At 32.7% G+C, this 13,553-nt stretch overlaps 1 long non-coding RNA gene across 2 annotated transcripts; it reads right to left on the bottom strand.

Moving 5' to 3' along the window:
• Nucleotides 1-249: 249 nt before the first annotated feature.
• Nucleotides 250-11,769, bottom strand: LOC149895103 (uncharacterized). Of its 2 annotated transcripts, XR_016458540.1 has the most exons (6): nt 11,525-11,769; nt 11,138-11,236; nt 1,930-1,954; nt 1,623-1,746; nt 1,172-1,318; nt 250-723 (listed from the first exon to the last, which is right to left on the bottom strand). It is a non-coding gene; the product is annotated as an uncharacterized LOC149895103 (long non-coding RNA). The 2 variants fall into 2 exon arrangements; XR_016458539.1 differs by lacking the exon at nt 1,930-1,954 and having other exon boundaries at nt 11,525-11,755.
• Nucleotides 11,770-13,553: the final 1,784 nt, after the last annotated feature.

Here is a 13,553-nt window from a genome sequence, read left to right as displayed (position 1 = left end):
TGCTACATCGCCATCATTTCATCTTACACTGTTTTTGAATCGAACATGTGAAAAATGATTCATGATCATTAATTAAATGGCATAAGAAAAAGCTAATTTTAAGTAGGTAAGTAGGTACTAAACATTATCTTGTGTAGTAGATGGTAGGCAATTATCTAATCAAATCTACATAGATTAATTATATTAAGTTTCATAATATTAATATTAATAATTATTTTTGAATTTGAATTGCGAATAAAACAACAATAATTGAAACTAAAATTATTTTATTAATTAACATGACTATAATATTATTCAACTAATGGTGACAGTACATAAGTAATACATTTTTTCATTTTTAAAGAAAATCTATAGGTATAAAATATAAATTTATACAAAATCAAAATAACAAAAAACGAATAACTTAAATAAAATCTATACATAAAAAAACGTAGGAAAATATACTGAATATTTTTTAACACTTGGGGCGTGATCTACAAAATAATAATCGAAGAAAATACGCTACCCCGAGCTAAACGCAAACAGTACTGCATTGATTAACTTGCAAATTTTGAATAAATATTATGAACAGGTCGGATCAACATAATATAGGCTATACATATTATAAATAACATGGGAGCATAGCAATGCGGGTAAAGCCGCGGGGCAAGCTGGTGGTCTGCTGTTTCGTGCTTTCACGTGTTTCTTCTTAGTGACGATGCTTTGACCGCCTGGTGCGTCTGGCTGAAATTGTTTAAAATATGAATATTTTTGTTATCCTTTTTCACATGCATGAGTATGAGTATCAATCAAAAATCAAGAATAGTCCCATAGTAAAGATTCGATTAAAATTTAATTTATGAATAGATATATAAATTCTTGCAAGACTCGACCTTGTATTTAACAATAATGTTTATTACAAAACTCATTGTTTGTGTAATAGTATAAATTAATTTATTAGGTTTCTAATAGTTACAAAATATCAATAGTTTATCTTCTATATATATATATATATTTGTATTTCTAACAAAATACAACGCATTTAATTATACAAAATACTTTAACAAAGCGTAATAACACATTGAAGAACATATTCACATTGAAGAAACTATTTTGGTATCAATAGGTACTTTATGTATTTCATTGTTTCATAAACATAAATTAGGCCAAAAATATAATTAATATACTTAACTGGTGATTCCATTTTTTACGAATATACATATATACTATCAAAGCTTGTTTTATATATGAAGAATATTTTGAATTCATTTCCTTTTATTAGCAGTGTCATTCCTCCTCCTGATGAAACTTTCTTATGTACGAGCAATCTGCAGCATTTCTGAAAAAAAAATCCACATTTATTTAAAACCTTCAATTCAATTTGTCAAAACTAAATCGTAAAGATTTGATAATTGGGACCACAATGCAGGCAGCTTTTTTTTCAAATATAAAAAAAGAATTCTCAAAATCGGTTATCCCACTGAAAAGCCAATTGAGAACTTCCTCTTGTTTCGAAATCGATTAAAATGTAAATTTAATCATGATGTTTAAATGCAGTTTACAAACAGGAATTAGGCCAATTTCTTAACTTGTGATTCAACTTGGTGTTATTTTTTCATCAAAATTAAAGACTTTTTCTATACCTTATATGTAAAATATTTTGCCCTCGAAATCCTTTTATTGGTAAAATAAGTAGTGTCTTTCTTCCTATGGATGAAACTGGTCTTTTATATTTTCCTATTTCTGCTGGGAATCATTGTGGCGTTTCTGAAAAAAAATAAATAAATTTGATTATTCTCATTTTTTATCACTGGCAATCAATTTAAACGTGAGTTATGAATCCATAGTTTTGTCTAAATTTAATCAAGATATGTTTTTTTAATTCTTCATTTTACACAAACAGGAATTATGCCAACAAATATAATATACTCAACTTGTGATTGAATGTACCTAGTCATATTGTTGTCCTATGTATCTGGAAAATATAAATTATATCAAGTTGTTTCATAATTTTAGAAAGAAAATTAAAAGGTTATAAAAGATATAGTATTATAAAAACCTATGACAAATATCCGCAAAAGGAACACTTTTCAATTTTCTTACTGGCAGTGAGGTGCTTCACATCATACTGAGCAAATGAGATCTGAAACTTTCTGTATTAATGCAAAACTACCACCTCCTCCTTTATCCAGGCTTGGGACTGGCTGCGATGAGGTAGAATAAAATAATATGATAAAATTTATTCTATTCACCCTCAAACACAGGCGGAGTTACCTAACTACTTTCTAACTACTCAATATACACTAATCACTACTATTATACTTAACTATAAAAGAAAAAAAATTGTAAAGTGTGTTATGAATGACACGTGTTTAAGTAAAGCGTTATGCATGTAATAAAATAAAATAAATATAACCATGATTCTATCAAAAATACATATGTTTACACGTAAATAAAATATATGAATAAAATATCTACATTAATAATTTACACGATCTAAATTAATTTACTCTAGTCTATATAAAACTAAACTTAATTGATTTTATGTACAGTAAATATAATTTGTGTTGTGTATGTAAGTTTATGTTAAAAAACAAAATTGATTGATCTACATAGAAAATTGAAGCATAGCCAGACAAAATATTTAAATATTACTGTAAAATGCGCTCAGCGAATGTAAAAGTACGATATTAGAAGTAATGATGTAGCGCGTTGTACTGTAAATATACGTCGGACGTGATGCAATTCATAAAAATGAAATTACAGCCCTCCGAATAGAATAACGATGGATTATGAAAGACAATAGCGGACACTTAGTCCAACGGAAGGTATGAGATCCGCGGACGGTACCGGGTCGGTGTCGAGCGGAAATGCGCGCAAGCGGCCCCCGAGGTGGACACGCATTTCCACCTGTCACCGAGCCGATAAGGTCCATTCAAATCCAATTAAATTCCTATGAACCAAGCAGCTGCTATGACTTACATATCCATGGCATTATAAGATATAAGAAATGTTCAGTCAATTTTATAAATTACTGTCACCGCCACTGACATATAAATACTCGATGCGTACAACCTTAAAACCAATAACAAACTTATACATTCGCTCTCGTATTTTACTTTAATACAAATAATGTTACACAGTGTTTCAACTTTAACGTAGAATCAATTCGTTTTTTAATATAAGTGTCGTGATGATAAAAGAGTTCATAAAAAATACGCACAATGTAAACGTTGGCAACATGATTTGATTTTAATAATTGATTTTTCTGATATAGAACGGAGGTGAACAATTTCATTCCAGGAAGCCGAGTGTGTAATGCTTGCAAGTGTAACTCGTGTCAATCTACCAATGAATTGCAAAGTGAATAGTGTAATGCGTGGTGGGAAATCCCTAAAGTAACTGTGGAATGACGACGTTATTAACGTAAGGTTTACCGTCTATTAATTTTTCCCTATGTACAAGAAGCATTAAATCGTTCCTATCCCGTACGCGACCTAATGCCACGTACAACTGTCCGTGACTGAAGACATCCGATCTTAAATCAATGCCAACCCTATTAATGGTTTGGCCTTGACTCTTGTGAATGGTCATTGCATAGCACACCTGAAGGGGAAATTGCAATCGACACATTTCTATCGGACTATTATGATCAATGGGGGCTTTGAACATGATTCGCGGTATAAAAAACAATTCGGCTATTCCCGGTTTCTGAACTGTTATCAATCGAGGAGAAGTCCCTACGATTATAACTTTCGTACCATTAACTAAATGATCCGAAAAACTAAGGTTACGTATTATCATGCAAATGCATCCTACTTTTAATGTGAGATCGTGTTCTGGTATACCTTTAGGGTGCATACTATTCAACACGTCCACGCCTAAATACAATTCGTCAGTGTCATCCGTGGCCGTTTTATCTACTGAATAGAAATGTAAAAGATCGCCTGGCAAACGGTCTAATACAGTTCTATTTATTTCCCTAATATTAGAATTGTGAGTTGAAAGAATGGCTCTACCTATGCAAACTTCTGGCTCGTGTTCTAAAAGGAAATCCGAAAAAACAAAATTAATTAACTCATTTAAATCTGTAGTAAATGATAAAAGTGAAAGGTCTATTAAATTTTGACAAGATCTGCCGACCTTTACCGAATGTAAAGGCAAATTGTTAGAACCTATTTGAAGCAAAAAATCGGAAAATACACTATCTTCACTACACCTCTGAGGTGTAGTTAGTGAAAACGTCTTTAAACTCTGCCATAAGGGCGATGATTTAACTGAGGCATTAAATATATCGGAATGACACTTGGCGTTGGTAACTACTGGTGGAATCTGACGAAAGTCTCCGGCAAAGATGATAACCTTTCCCCCGAAACTTTTATTAGACTTTGTCAAGTCTTGCAAAGACCTATCTAACAAATGAATGAGGTACTTGTGTACCATCGGCGCTTCGTCGTAAATAATTAAATCGGAGTGTAGTATGAGTTCAGCTCTCTGGGTTCCGTTTGTTACATACCAATACCCTAAATCGTCAATAGCGCTCAACGGATACCTAAACATACTGTGCGCGGTCATACCGCCTACATAGTTCTGCGCGGCAATACCTGAACTCGCAGTGCACAAAACTACACCGTTGAGTACGCCCCTCACGTACGCTGCTATCGTATTTAAAAGCAACGTTTTACCAGTGCCTGCCGGACCGTCTATATAAATAGCACTTTCGTTACTATTGCGAAAAACATCATCAGTTAGCAAATTTTGCACATATTCGAACACTTGCCGCTGGTCATGAGACAGCTTGGGTGTCCAAATATCTACAAATTCGCGTAACCCGTCTGCATCGTGTAGAGCCTTCTCACGGCCTAATTCGGTAGTGTCATCGCGCGCGACAGGCAAACCCTGCTCTAACAAACACGTACCATGTTTTCGCAATAGACGGTCAATTTGAACCAAGGCCTGGGTGTACGCTCTATCCGGATCGTTATCTACGCGGTTAAGGATGTCTTCAGCCAGCTCATTTTTAAATTTTTCCCACAGTGTCGCTACTGCTACCCCGTTAACAGCCAATAATACGAAAAAGTTACGCAGGCGTGGTCCGGTCAAAAAACATGAAGCTTCCTGCATAGCTATCTCGTATTCGGCTTCATCGTTGGCGATCCCAACGGCTTTAGCGGCTTCCTGGAATGTGTTACAATTTGGACCACCCAAATTATAAAGATCCCTGTAACTACGGCAGGGGTGTAAAGCTAACAGTAATCTTAAATAAAATTGTTCACCTCTGTTGGGCGCGACCCAAAATAAACGCGTCACTATTTCTCCCCTCTGTCTTTTAGTCAAAAATTTTCCGTTATTCATTTCGTAAATGATTGTATTTTTTGTTGAGGGGCGGCTTGAATGAACTATGTACCTCTCGTAAAAATCTAAATATGTTAACCTATCAAATTCTTCACCGAGGGGACGATTAAAATACGTGATGAGATCTGAATCTGAATTTTTAACCGCACGTTCTTCATTTCCCGCCTTAAAAAAAACAGACTGGTGATTTTCTAAATGAACATCTAACATTTTTACAGTAGGCTCACGTCCCGTGACGTCAAACTCAAAAACTCTCCAAGCAGCCTCACCAGAACCGATGTATCGTTTTGTGACGTACTGTTCTATTTCGTTATTTTTGTGTTCATCTGGAACAATGGCGACTCGAGCCTCGTCTGGACCTTTGGTCATATATTTGAAAAGATATTTAATTACAGTTCGAGTGGACACTGATTCTAAATTTAAATGACAATCGTATCTAAGGAGAAGGGCAGCGTTGTATGGTACTATCCACAAATCACTAATTTCTACATCCCTCCCTCTGTATTTAATGGTGGCTGTATTTTTACTATTACGCTTTAAATTTATAAACCCTTTATCATTACAGTGTGTGACCTCTGTCTCTGGTTTTGGGAAATAGCTTGTACATTTTTTTTTTTCACTATCCCAACATTTTAAATCTGTCCTATGCGGTGGACCGCATGGACCATGAACCATATAATCTAAAACGGCTTTCCTCAATTTTCCATCAGCTTCTGAAGCGTCAGGAATATCTGCTCTAATAAATTTATCTACATCAGTACCGTGAACGGGGCCACCACCCTCGACTGCAAAACAGATATGAGCGTGTGGTAATCCCCGTTTTTGGAACTCTATTACATATAAAATATAAACAATTTTACCAAACCAAACCCCTGTGCGAAGATCCCTCAAAAGTTGTTGTAATTTAATATTAAAAACTCTAGCACAAATTGAAGGCGTATTATGATGACCTGTTGTTGAATTTTGTATTTCAGGCCATTTGGGATTGCATGTTAAAGTTAAAAGAAAAGATGGCAATCCTAATCTGTTAACTACAGCCATAGCATCCATATACTTTTGCTTCATATATCTAGGCCCCCCCGTGTAACTACTCGGCAAATAAACTCTACCAGGCACAACCCCACCCTCTCCTCGAATAGTCTCATCTACACTGATTTGCTGTAAAACTGACTCTACTTCTCTTAATGGAGCGGAACGGAGAGCATTATCCGTGTTACCTTTTTGGATGTTATACAGGTAACGAAGTCTTTCTTCTAAAATCCTACATTGCATATCAACTAACCACTCTTCGGACAAACGATTATAATCGTTGAAACGGGGTTCGCTCAGAAGGAGGCATCTAACGTATTTGTTCTGGGTTAGTTTTGCTCCATTATTGTCCGTTTTGTTAGGAAACCATCCAGGGTTACCGTGCGGATACAATAATGGATATTGAAAAGTTTCATATAAGGGGTGCATTATATCTACTGTGTGAGGCTTTTTGTCGCCAATTTTCCAGATTGCAATGGCGCGCGGAATATAGCGCTCCTGCTCATTACTAATAATGGCAGCAATCTCGTTGCCCAAAGGCATATCACCGAGAATGTTGCCATGTGTGCGTCGTGTGGTGTGTTCAAAAATGAGGTGTGCGTGGTCGGATGGTTCTTGGCTCAGCCGCTTGAAGCACTCTATATAAGGGTTATGACTATGCAAGAAATTTGTGATGGACCGAATGACTGTTAAATCTAGATTTAAATTTGAAGCGATGCTCTCTCGCTCACTGTTATCATAAATATAAAGTCCAGCCGGGTTAGTAGTTTCTGAGTACGCAAGATCGAAAACTCTGTGATAAACCCTCCCTTGAATTTTTAAAAATGATACCCCCGTTGTTGGATGTTGAAATCCGTGTGAAACACCTAACGCACTAAAAGCAAATAAATTATTATAAGCCCTTGGTTTATGCAAAAAGGAAGGGAAGCTATAAAATGGTTCATTTAAAGGCGGGAAATTCTGAACGTTATAAGCGCCAGCCCCACAACACCACTTAATACGATTCTTTTCCTCAAAGAACAATCTAGCATTACAGTACCTACACAAAAACGCTTCCCTATCTAATAATGAAATGTTTTTAAAACTATACAATTTGACGACAGTTAAGCCGTCGCCACTCTTTGTACCTATTAAATTATTTGAATTCCGCAATTCAACGTCTAGATTTCGATTAATTTTATTGTACTTGTCTACCGCTTGCCTATTAACTTCTGGATTACTTTGACTAAACTTCTGACTGGCCTGCCTATGAACCTCGGGATTGCTCTCGTTATATTTTTGAACTGCCTGCCTATGAACCTCGGGATTGCTCTCGTTATATTTTTGAACTGCCTGCCTATGAATCTCGGGATTGCTTTCGTTATATTTCTGAACCGCCTGCCTATGGATCTCGGGATGATTCTTATTATATTTTTTGACCGCTTTTAAATGAGAATCTGCATCTATAGATCGCCTACCTGGTCGTCCCCTTTTACGTCCTACCTCTACTGAATTTATTGATGAACTATCATCCGAATCTAAATTGGCATTGTTTTGTTTGTGTGCTTTAGAATTATTTTTTTTAGCCGGTCTACCGCGTTTCCTACCTACATTACTAACGTCGGGTAATTTTGTGATGCAGACAACGGGTGTGAGTGTTGTTAGTTTAGGGTCGCGAATATTTTTTAGTAAAATTATTGGTTTGAGGGAATTTAATTTAGGGTCATATTTTGGGGGTATACCTTTATTAACTAAAACGACTGGCTTTAAAATAGATAATTTAGGGTCGTCTACAATAACTAATTGGTCGTCTACACTAACTAATTGGTCGTCTACACTAACTAATTGTTCGTCTACACTAACTAATTGTTCGTCTACACTAACTAATTGTTCGTCTACACTAACTAATTGGTCGTCTACACTAACTAATTGGTCGTCTACACTAACTAATTGGTCGTCTACACTAACTAATTGGTCGTCTACACTAACTAATTCATTAATAATATCTACACTATGGAAATGATTTAAAATAATTTTATGAATTTGATATTGACTACCAAACGACGGATTCCAAAACAAAAATTTTGCAAGAGTATCTAAATTGTTGCACTGAAAAAGACGTGCGGCTCCTACCGAATGCGGGTTATGTACGTATTTATTATTCGCGTCTACGTTATGGCTATTAAAAATATAATATTTATTATTTGACCTCCAAAAAGATATTGTATTATTAGCGCCGGTGAAGAGGTAGCTATGTGTGGAGTCATTGTGTGAAGTGTGAAATATTTTATTTTTTAGGATTAATTTTAATTGTAAAGTGTAAGTGGCTGTGTCACTGTCACATGTGGGAAACAGCCCGTTGTCGATCCAACTATCGTTGTCTGCCATCGATTTAATTTTAGCCAAATAGGTCCCTACACGTATATCAGAAGGCAATTCTTCAGGGTATAAATGAGGGTGATTGTGCGCAACCCCAAGTGGTCTTATTTGAATATATAACATATCACCAAAGTCTAAAATAGTGTCTATATTTTCCTGAGAAAATACGGCCCTATTTAGAATAGAAGAATAAACAGCCGCGCATGTTGCCATCGCGACACATTGTGCGTTATTACCCTTAAACCTGGGATCGGCTTGATGCGTTGACCCTTTAATAATAATTTAACCGATTAAAATAATAATAAAAACAAAATGACATTTTATCAGGTCAGAAAAAACATTTATATGAATATAGAAAGTAGAAACATATTTATAATATATGTTAAGCAAATTGAAATGTTCCAAACAAAGAATGCATTGTATGATTATAAAATAACAATCCTTATGACATAGGTACAACAAGTATCTAGAGAAATTACCATTCTCTTAAATTTCTTAACACAAAAATATCAAATCGATTAGATAGGTAACTATCGGTTGAGATCCAAGATGTCCAAGGAGTCGAAACATACGAAAAATAAACAAAAAATACGTAACTCGCTACAAGAAAATGTGGCGTCATTTAGGTACCTACCCCGCAATCTATAAAAAATACTCGCAACGATACTGAGACGTAGCAGTTATGATATAATATTATACTCGTATAAATAATCAAACATATCTAGAATTATTTGACATGTTAATTTTAAAACTATGTACTTACGTAACCTATTCTTTTATTAAGTCATAATATAGGTATAATTAACCGTATGAAATCAAAATCAATTCTTAATTATTACCTAGCAATTAAAATTCTAGTAGTTATAGGTACTATACGATACAATTTAAAGTCTTTCTTCCGCCTCCAATACTATTCTAAAATATTGTTTATATAAATCTTGCTTCTACAATAATTATTGATCTAAGTGTAAATTAATTTCGCTACAAAATTTGAAGAATGAGAAAAATGAATTGAAATTACCTATTTGATTTTATTTAATTATTATTAAACAATTGAAATTTAACCGAAAATTTCAATAATCCTACTAATATCATAAATGCGAAAGTTTGTGAGGATGTGTGCGAGTTATACTACTGAACCGATTACAATGAAATTTAGCTCACATATAAGAGCCAAGAGGTAACTTGGATAAACACAAAGGATAGGTTTTATCCCGGAAATCCCACGGGAACAGGAACTATGCGGGTTTTTCTTTGAAATCGCGGGCGAAGCCGCGGGCGGAAAGCTATTTTATCTATACATATAAGCATTACATTACAAAATACATATAATACGTTCAATTCCATAAAAAGAAAAAAGGTAGGTATATATCACTATAACGTAAGTTAGTACAGAACAGTCGTAACATGTCAGAGACAATATTATCATGATTTATAATAATCATTATTTTTACTATTTAAGGATATTTACAATTTTGAATATAATATTGAAGGAATTGCCTTATATTTAATTTATTTTCACAATATACCACACAAAATGGCGACCGACGCCAACAACCGCGGCTGCGCCCGCTCATCGCACGCCATTGCCGGTCCTCGATCGATTCCCGCGCATTTTTTTTACAACGAATTAGGGAAAAAAAATATAGTACCTACTGTTTCTTTGAAAACGCGGGCGAAGCCGCGGGCTGAAAGCTATCTTACCTATACATATTTAAGCATTACATTACAAAATAAATATTATACCTACGTTCAATTCCATTAAAAGAAAATAGGTAGGTATGTATCACTAATTCAGTACTTATAACGCAAGTTAATACAGAACAGTACCTACGTAACATGTCAGAGACAATATTATCATGATTTATAATAATCATTATTTTTTTGTTTAAGGATATTTATAATTTTGAATATAATATTGAAGGAATTACCTAATATTTAATTTATTTTCACAATTATTAATATACCGAACACAAAATGGCGACCGACGCCGACAACCGCGGCTGCGCCCGCTCATCGCGCGACATTGCCGGTCTACGATTCCCGCGCATTTTTTTTACAATTAGGAAAAAATATAGTACCTACTGACTTTCCTACCTAGTACCTACTATATTTATACTTGTTAAAGAAAATTACTTTATTCTGTAATCGATTAGGTACATACGCAACTACATAATGAAAAATGTTTTTTTAACACTACTTGACAACGGCAATTACGTATTAGGATCCTAAGCATTAGATAGGTACCAATTTCATAAAAAATCTTTGAATAAGAATAAGAAATATCTACTTAGTTACCTACTTATTTAGAACATTTCAATTTGCACAAAAAAGATTAACCTGATTACCTAATAGAGCCCTATGAAAATATGTACCTATGTTAATAATTAGTTCTAATAAATTGAATAAAGCTTACCGGTAGCGATACACGCCATTGCCGCTGCGTTGCCGCCATTATTGCAAGATGCTTGGAACATGTCGAGGGCACGAGATCACGTAGAATCTCGAAAAGTTACTGAAAACGATACATGAATATTTAAAAACAAAGCATTAAACAAACATCACTTGTTTTCACTAAAATACTTAATCATCAATTCATTAAATCCATAGAAAAAACAAAAGAATAAATCGTTATGAATAAGAGTGAAGACTTTTGGTACCTAATTACATAAATAAACTAATTAATATATTTAATCGTTAGTTAGTAAAATATATAAAGAAAACAAACTCAAATCATTATTCACTCCAAGTACAATATGAGAGCACTGAGCAATAATTAATGATAATATGTAAATCGACTTACCCTGAGAACAGGCGAAATGGTAAAGAAGGAGGAATGGCGCGGGCACAGAATATATACTCAGGGGAAAGCGCGAAATTCACCGGAAGTAAAAATCCAGACGCGACATATTGCAAACATTACGAAAAAGTGGGAATAGACAATTTCACAGTTTTGTAATTTTTTCATAATTAAAAATTCAATTAATATTTTGTGATTACGTAGGTATTTTGAATATCTCTTATGTTTATTATATATTATAACAAAAAAATAATTTCAAAACATCTGTTTAATATTAATATATTGTAACCGTTAAGCTAATGGTATAAATATAATTCATACCTATTTTTTTTCATATTTAGAAGTTTTTTTACGAAAATATATTATAATACCTATGTATTATTATTAATGAGTACTAATAATATTTTTTAAATAAATAGGTAGTAACTAATGTTTAATTTAATTTATACAATTATTATTCAAATAATTATAGAAGATTGTGTCTATACCTATAATAAATATCAAAGTCAATTAATGACTTTTATAAACATAATCAAGAATTCAATATTTTTATAATTATTAAACACAACTATAATGTTTATGAAATTATTCTAAAGTAGACAAAAATGTAACGTCTTGATTAAATTGCTTAATAATTAATTTTATTCAAGTTTTTTCTAATATAAGAAAAACATATCCAATGCTGCCAACATTATATTTATTTTGGTCATAATAGCAATGATTTTAATTTTAATGCACTTGAATAAAAGTTATATGTGCTCGTAATTTTTTATTTCATTAAATCTGTTTTATTTTTATGTCATTATATTTCTTTTAAAGATTGAATGAATTAAAGTCTTTCAATTGTTAATTTAATGTACTTTTTTACTATTGATACTAATGTCAATGTCAAATTTTAAATGATCATTGTAACGTCAAATGAATATTTATGTCAACAAACAACTTTCCGAAAACAAATAAGAAAACGGCTTCTTGTATAGAATGTAAAATATTAAGTGTTTTTTATGCATATCAAAAATATGTTTTGTAAATTTATCACTCCAAAAGTAAGAAGAGGATAAGAAGTTTTCATGTAATTATTACATGAAAACTTCTTATGTACTCGTTTTATGATCTATGTACTCGTTTTACTATTATAATATTATGTAATTCTAATAAGACGTGTCGATACTAATAACGTTTGTTTCCAATAAGTTATTATAAAAATAAAACAACGATTAACAATGAATTAAAACATATTATATTTTTGTGATGAAAGAACACTACAATGCCAAGTGTAAAACAAGTGAAATCTAATAAGATCAGAGAGTATGAAGATGAAGAAAAACATAATAAGTTTAATTTGCCCAACATAAAGGAAATGTTTTATGATTTGCAGATGCTCACATTTTACATTTATTGAACATTCCAGAAAGTTATTAGTATTATTAATATTGAATAACTCAGACTGATTGACCCATTGATGGTATTATATTATAGATGAAAAATAGTAATAGTGTATAAACTTCAATTTGAATAACCATGATATCTCTGAAAACTTGATAGCTATTGCTACTGTACATTTTATACTTCTTACTATAATATACAGAATATACCTAATAAGTGAAAGCCTACATTTTAAAAACAACATTGTTTGCTATAAGAAAAAAGGAACCGAGTATAATAATTTGGCCATACTGATTATCAATTTTAATTCACCAAACATCATAAATTTAATATATCTATCCAAAAGATATCTTTCAAGAACAATGTAACTCGGGATCCCTGCAAAAGTTTTGACAAAAATATGAAATAAAAGTTATTGTCATTAAAATATTGATTTAAACATGGTACTTACCTATCCCTACACCAAGTTATGTCAATAATGAAATTAAATAAATATGGTTTGAATATTATGTTTTCAGTGTAAATAAATATAATATGTTAAAAAAAGTTATTCATGTGTTTCATTTTCTTATTAATCTAGTGTCTGTTAGTGATAATATTCATAAAGTAGAAACAAATGATTTATATTGCTATACAAATCATATTA

The sequence above is a fragment of the Colias eurytheme genome, chromosome 32 (genome assembly GCF_061535395.1).
Source record: "Colias eurytheme isolate Ceu_HAF_F1 chromosome 32, ilColEury1 Martin Lab GWU primary, whole genome shotgun sequence".
NCBI classification, from domain to species: Eukaryota; Metazoa; Arthropoda; class Insecta; order Lepidoptera; family Pieridae; genus Colias; species Colias eurytheme.
Note: the sequence above shows the minus strand (reverse complement) of the source record. Positions and strands in the feature narration are given on the sequence as shown.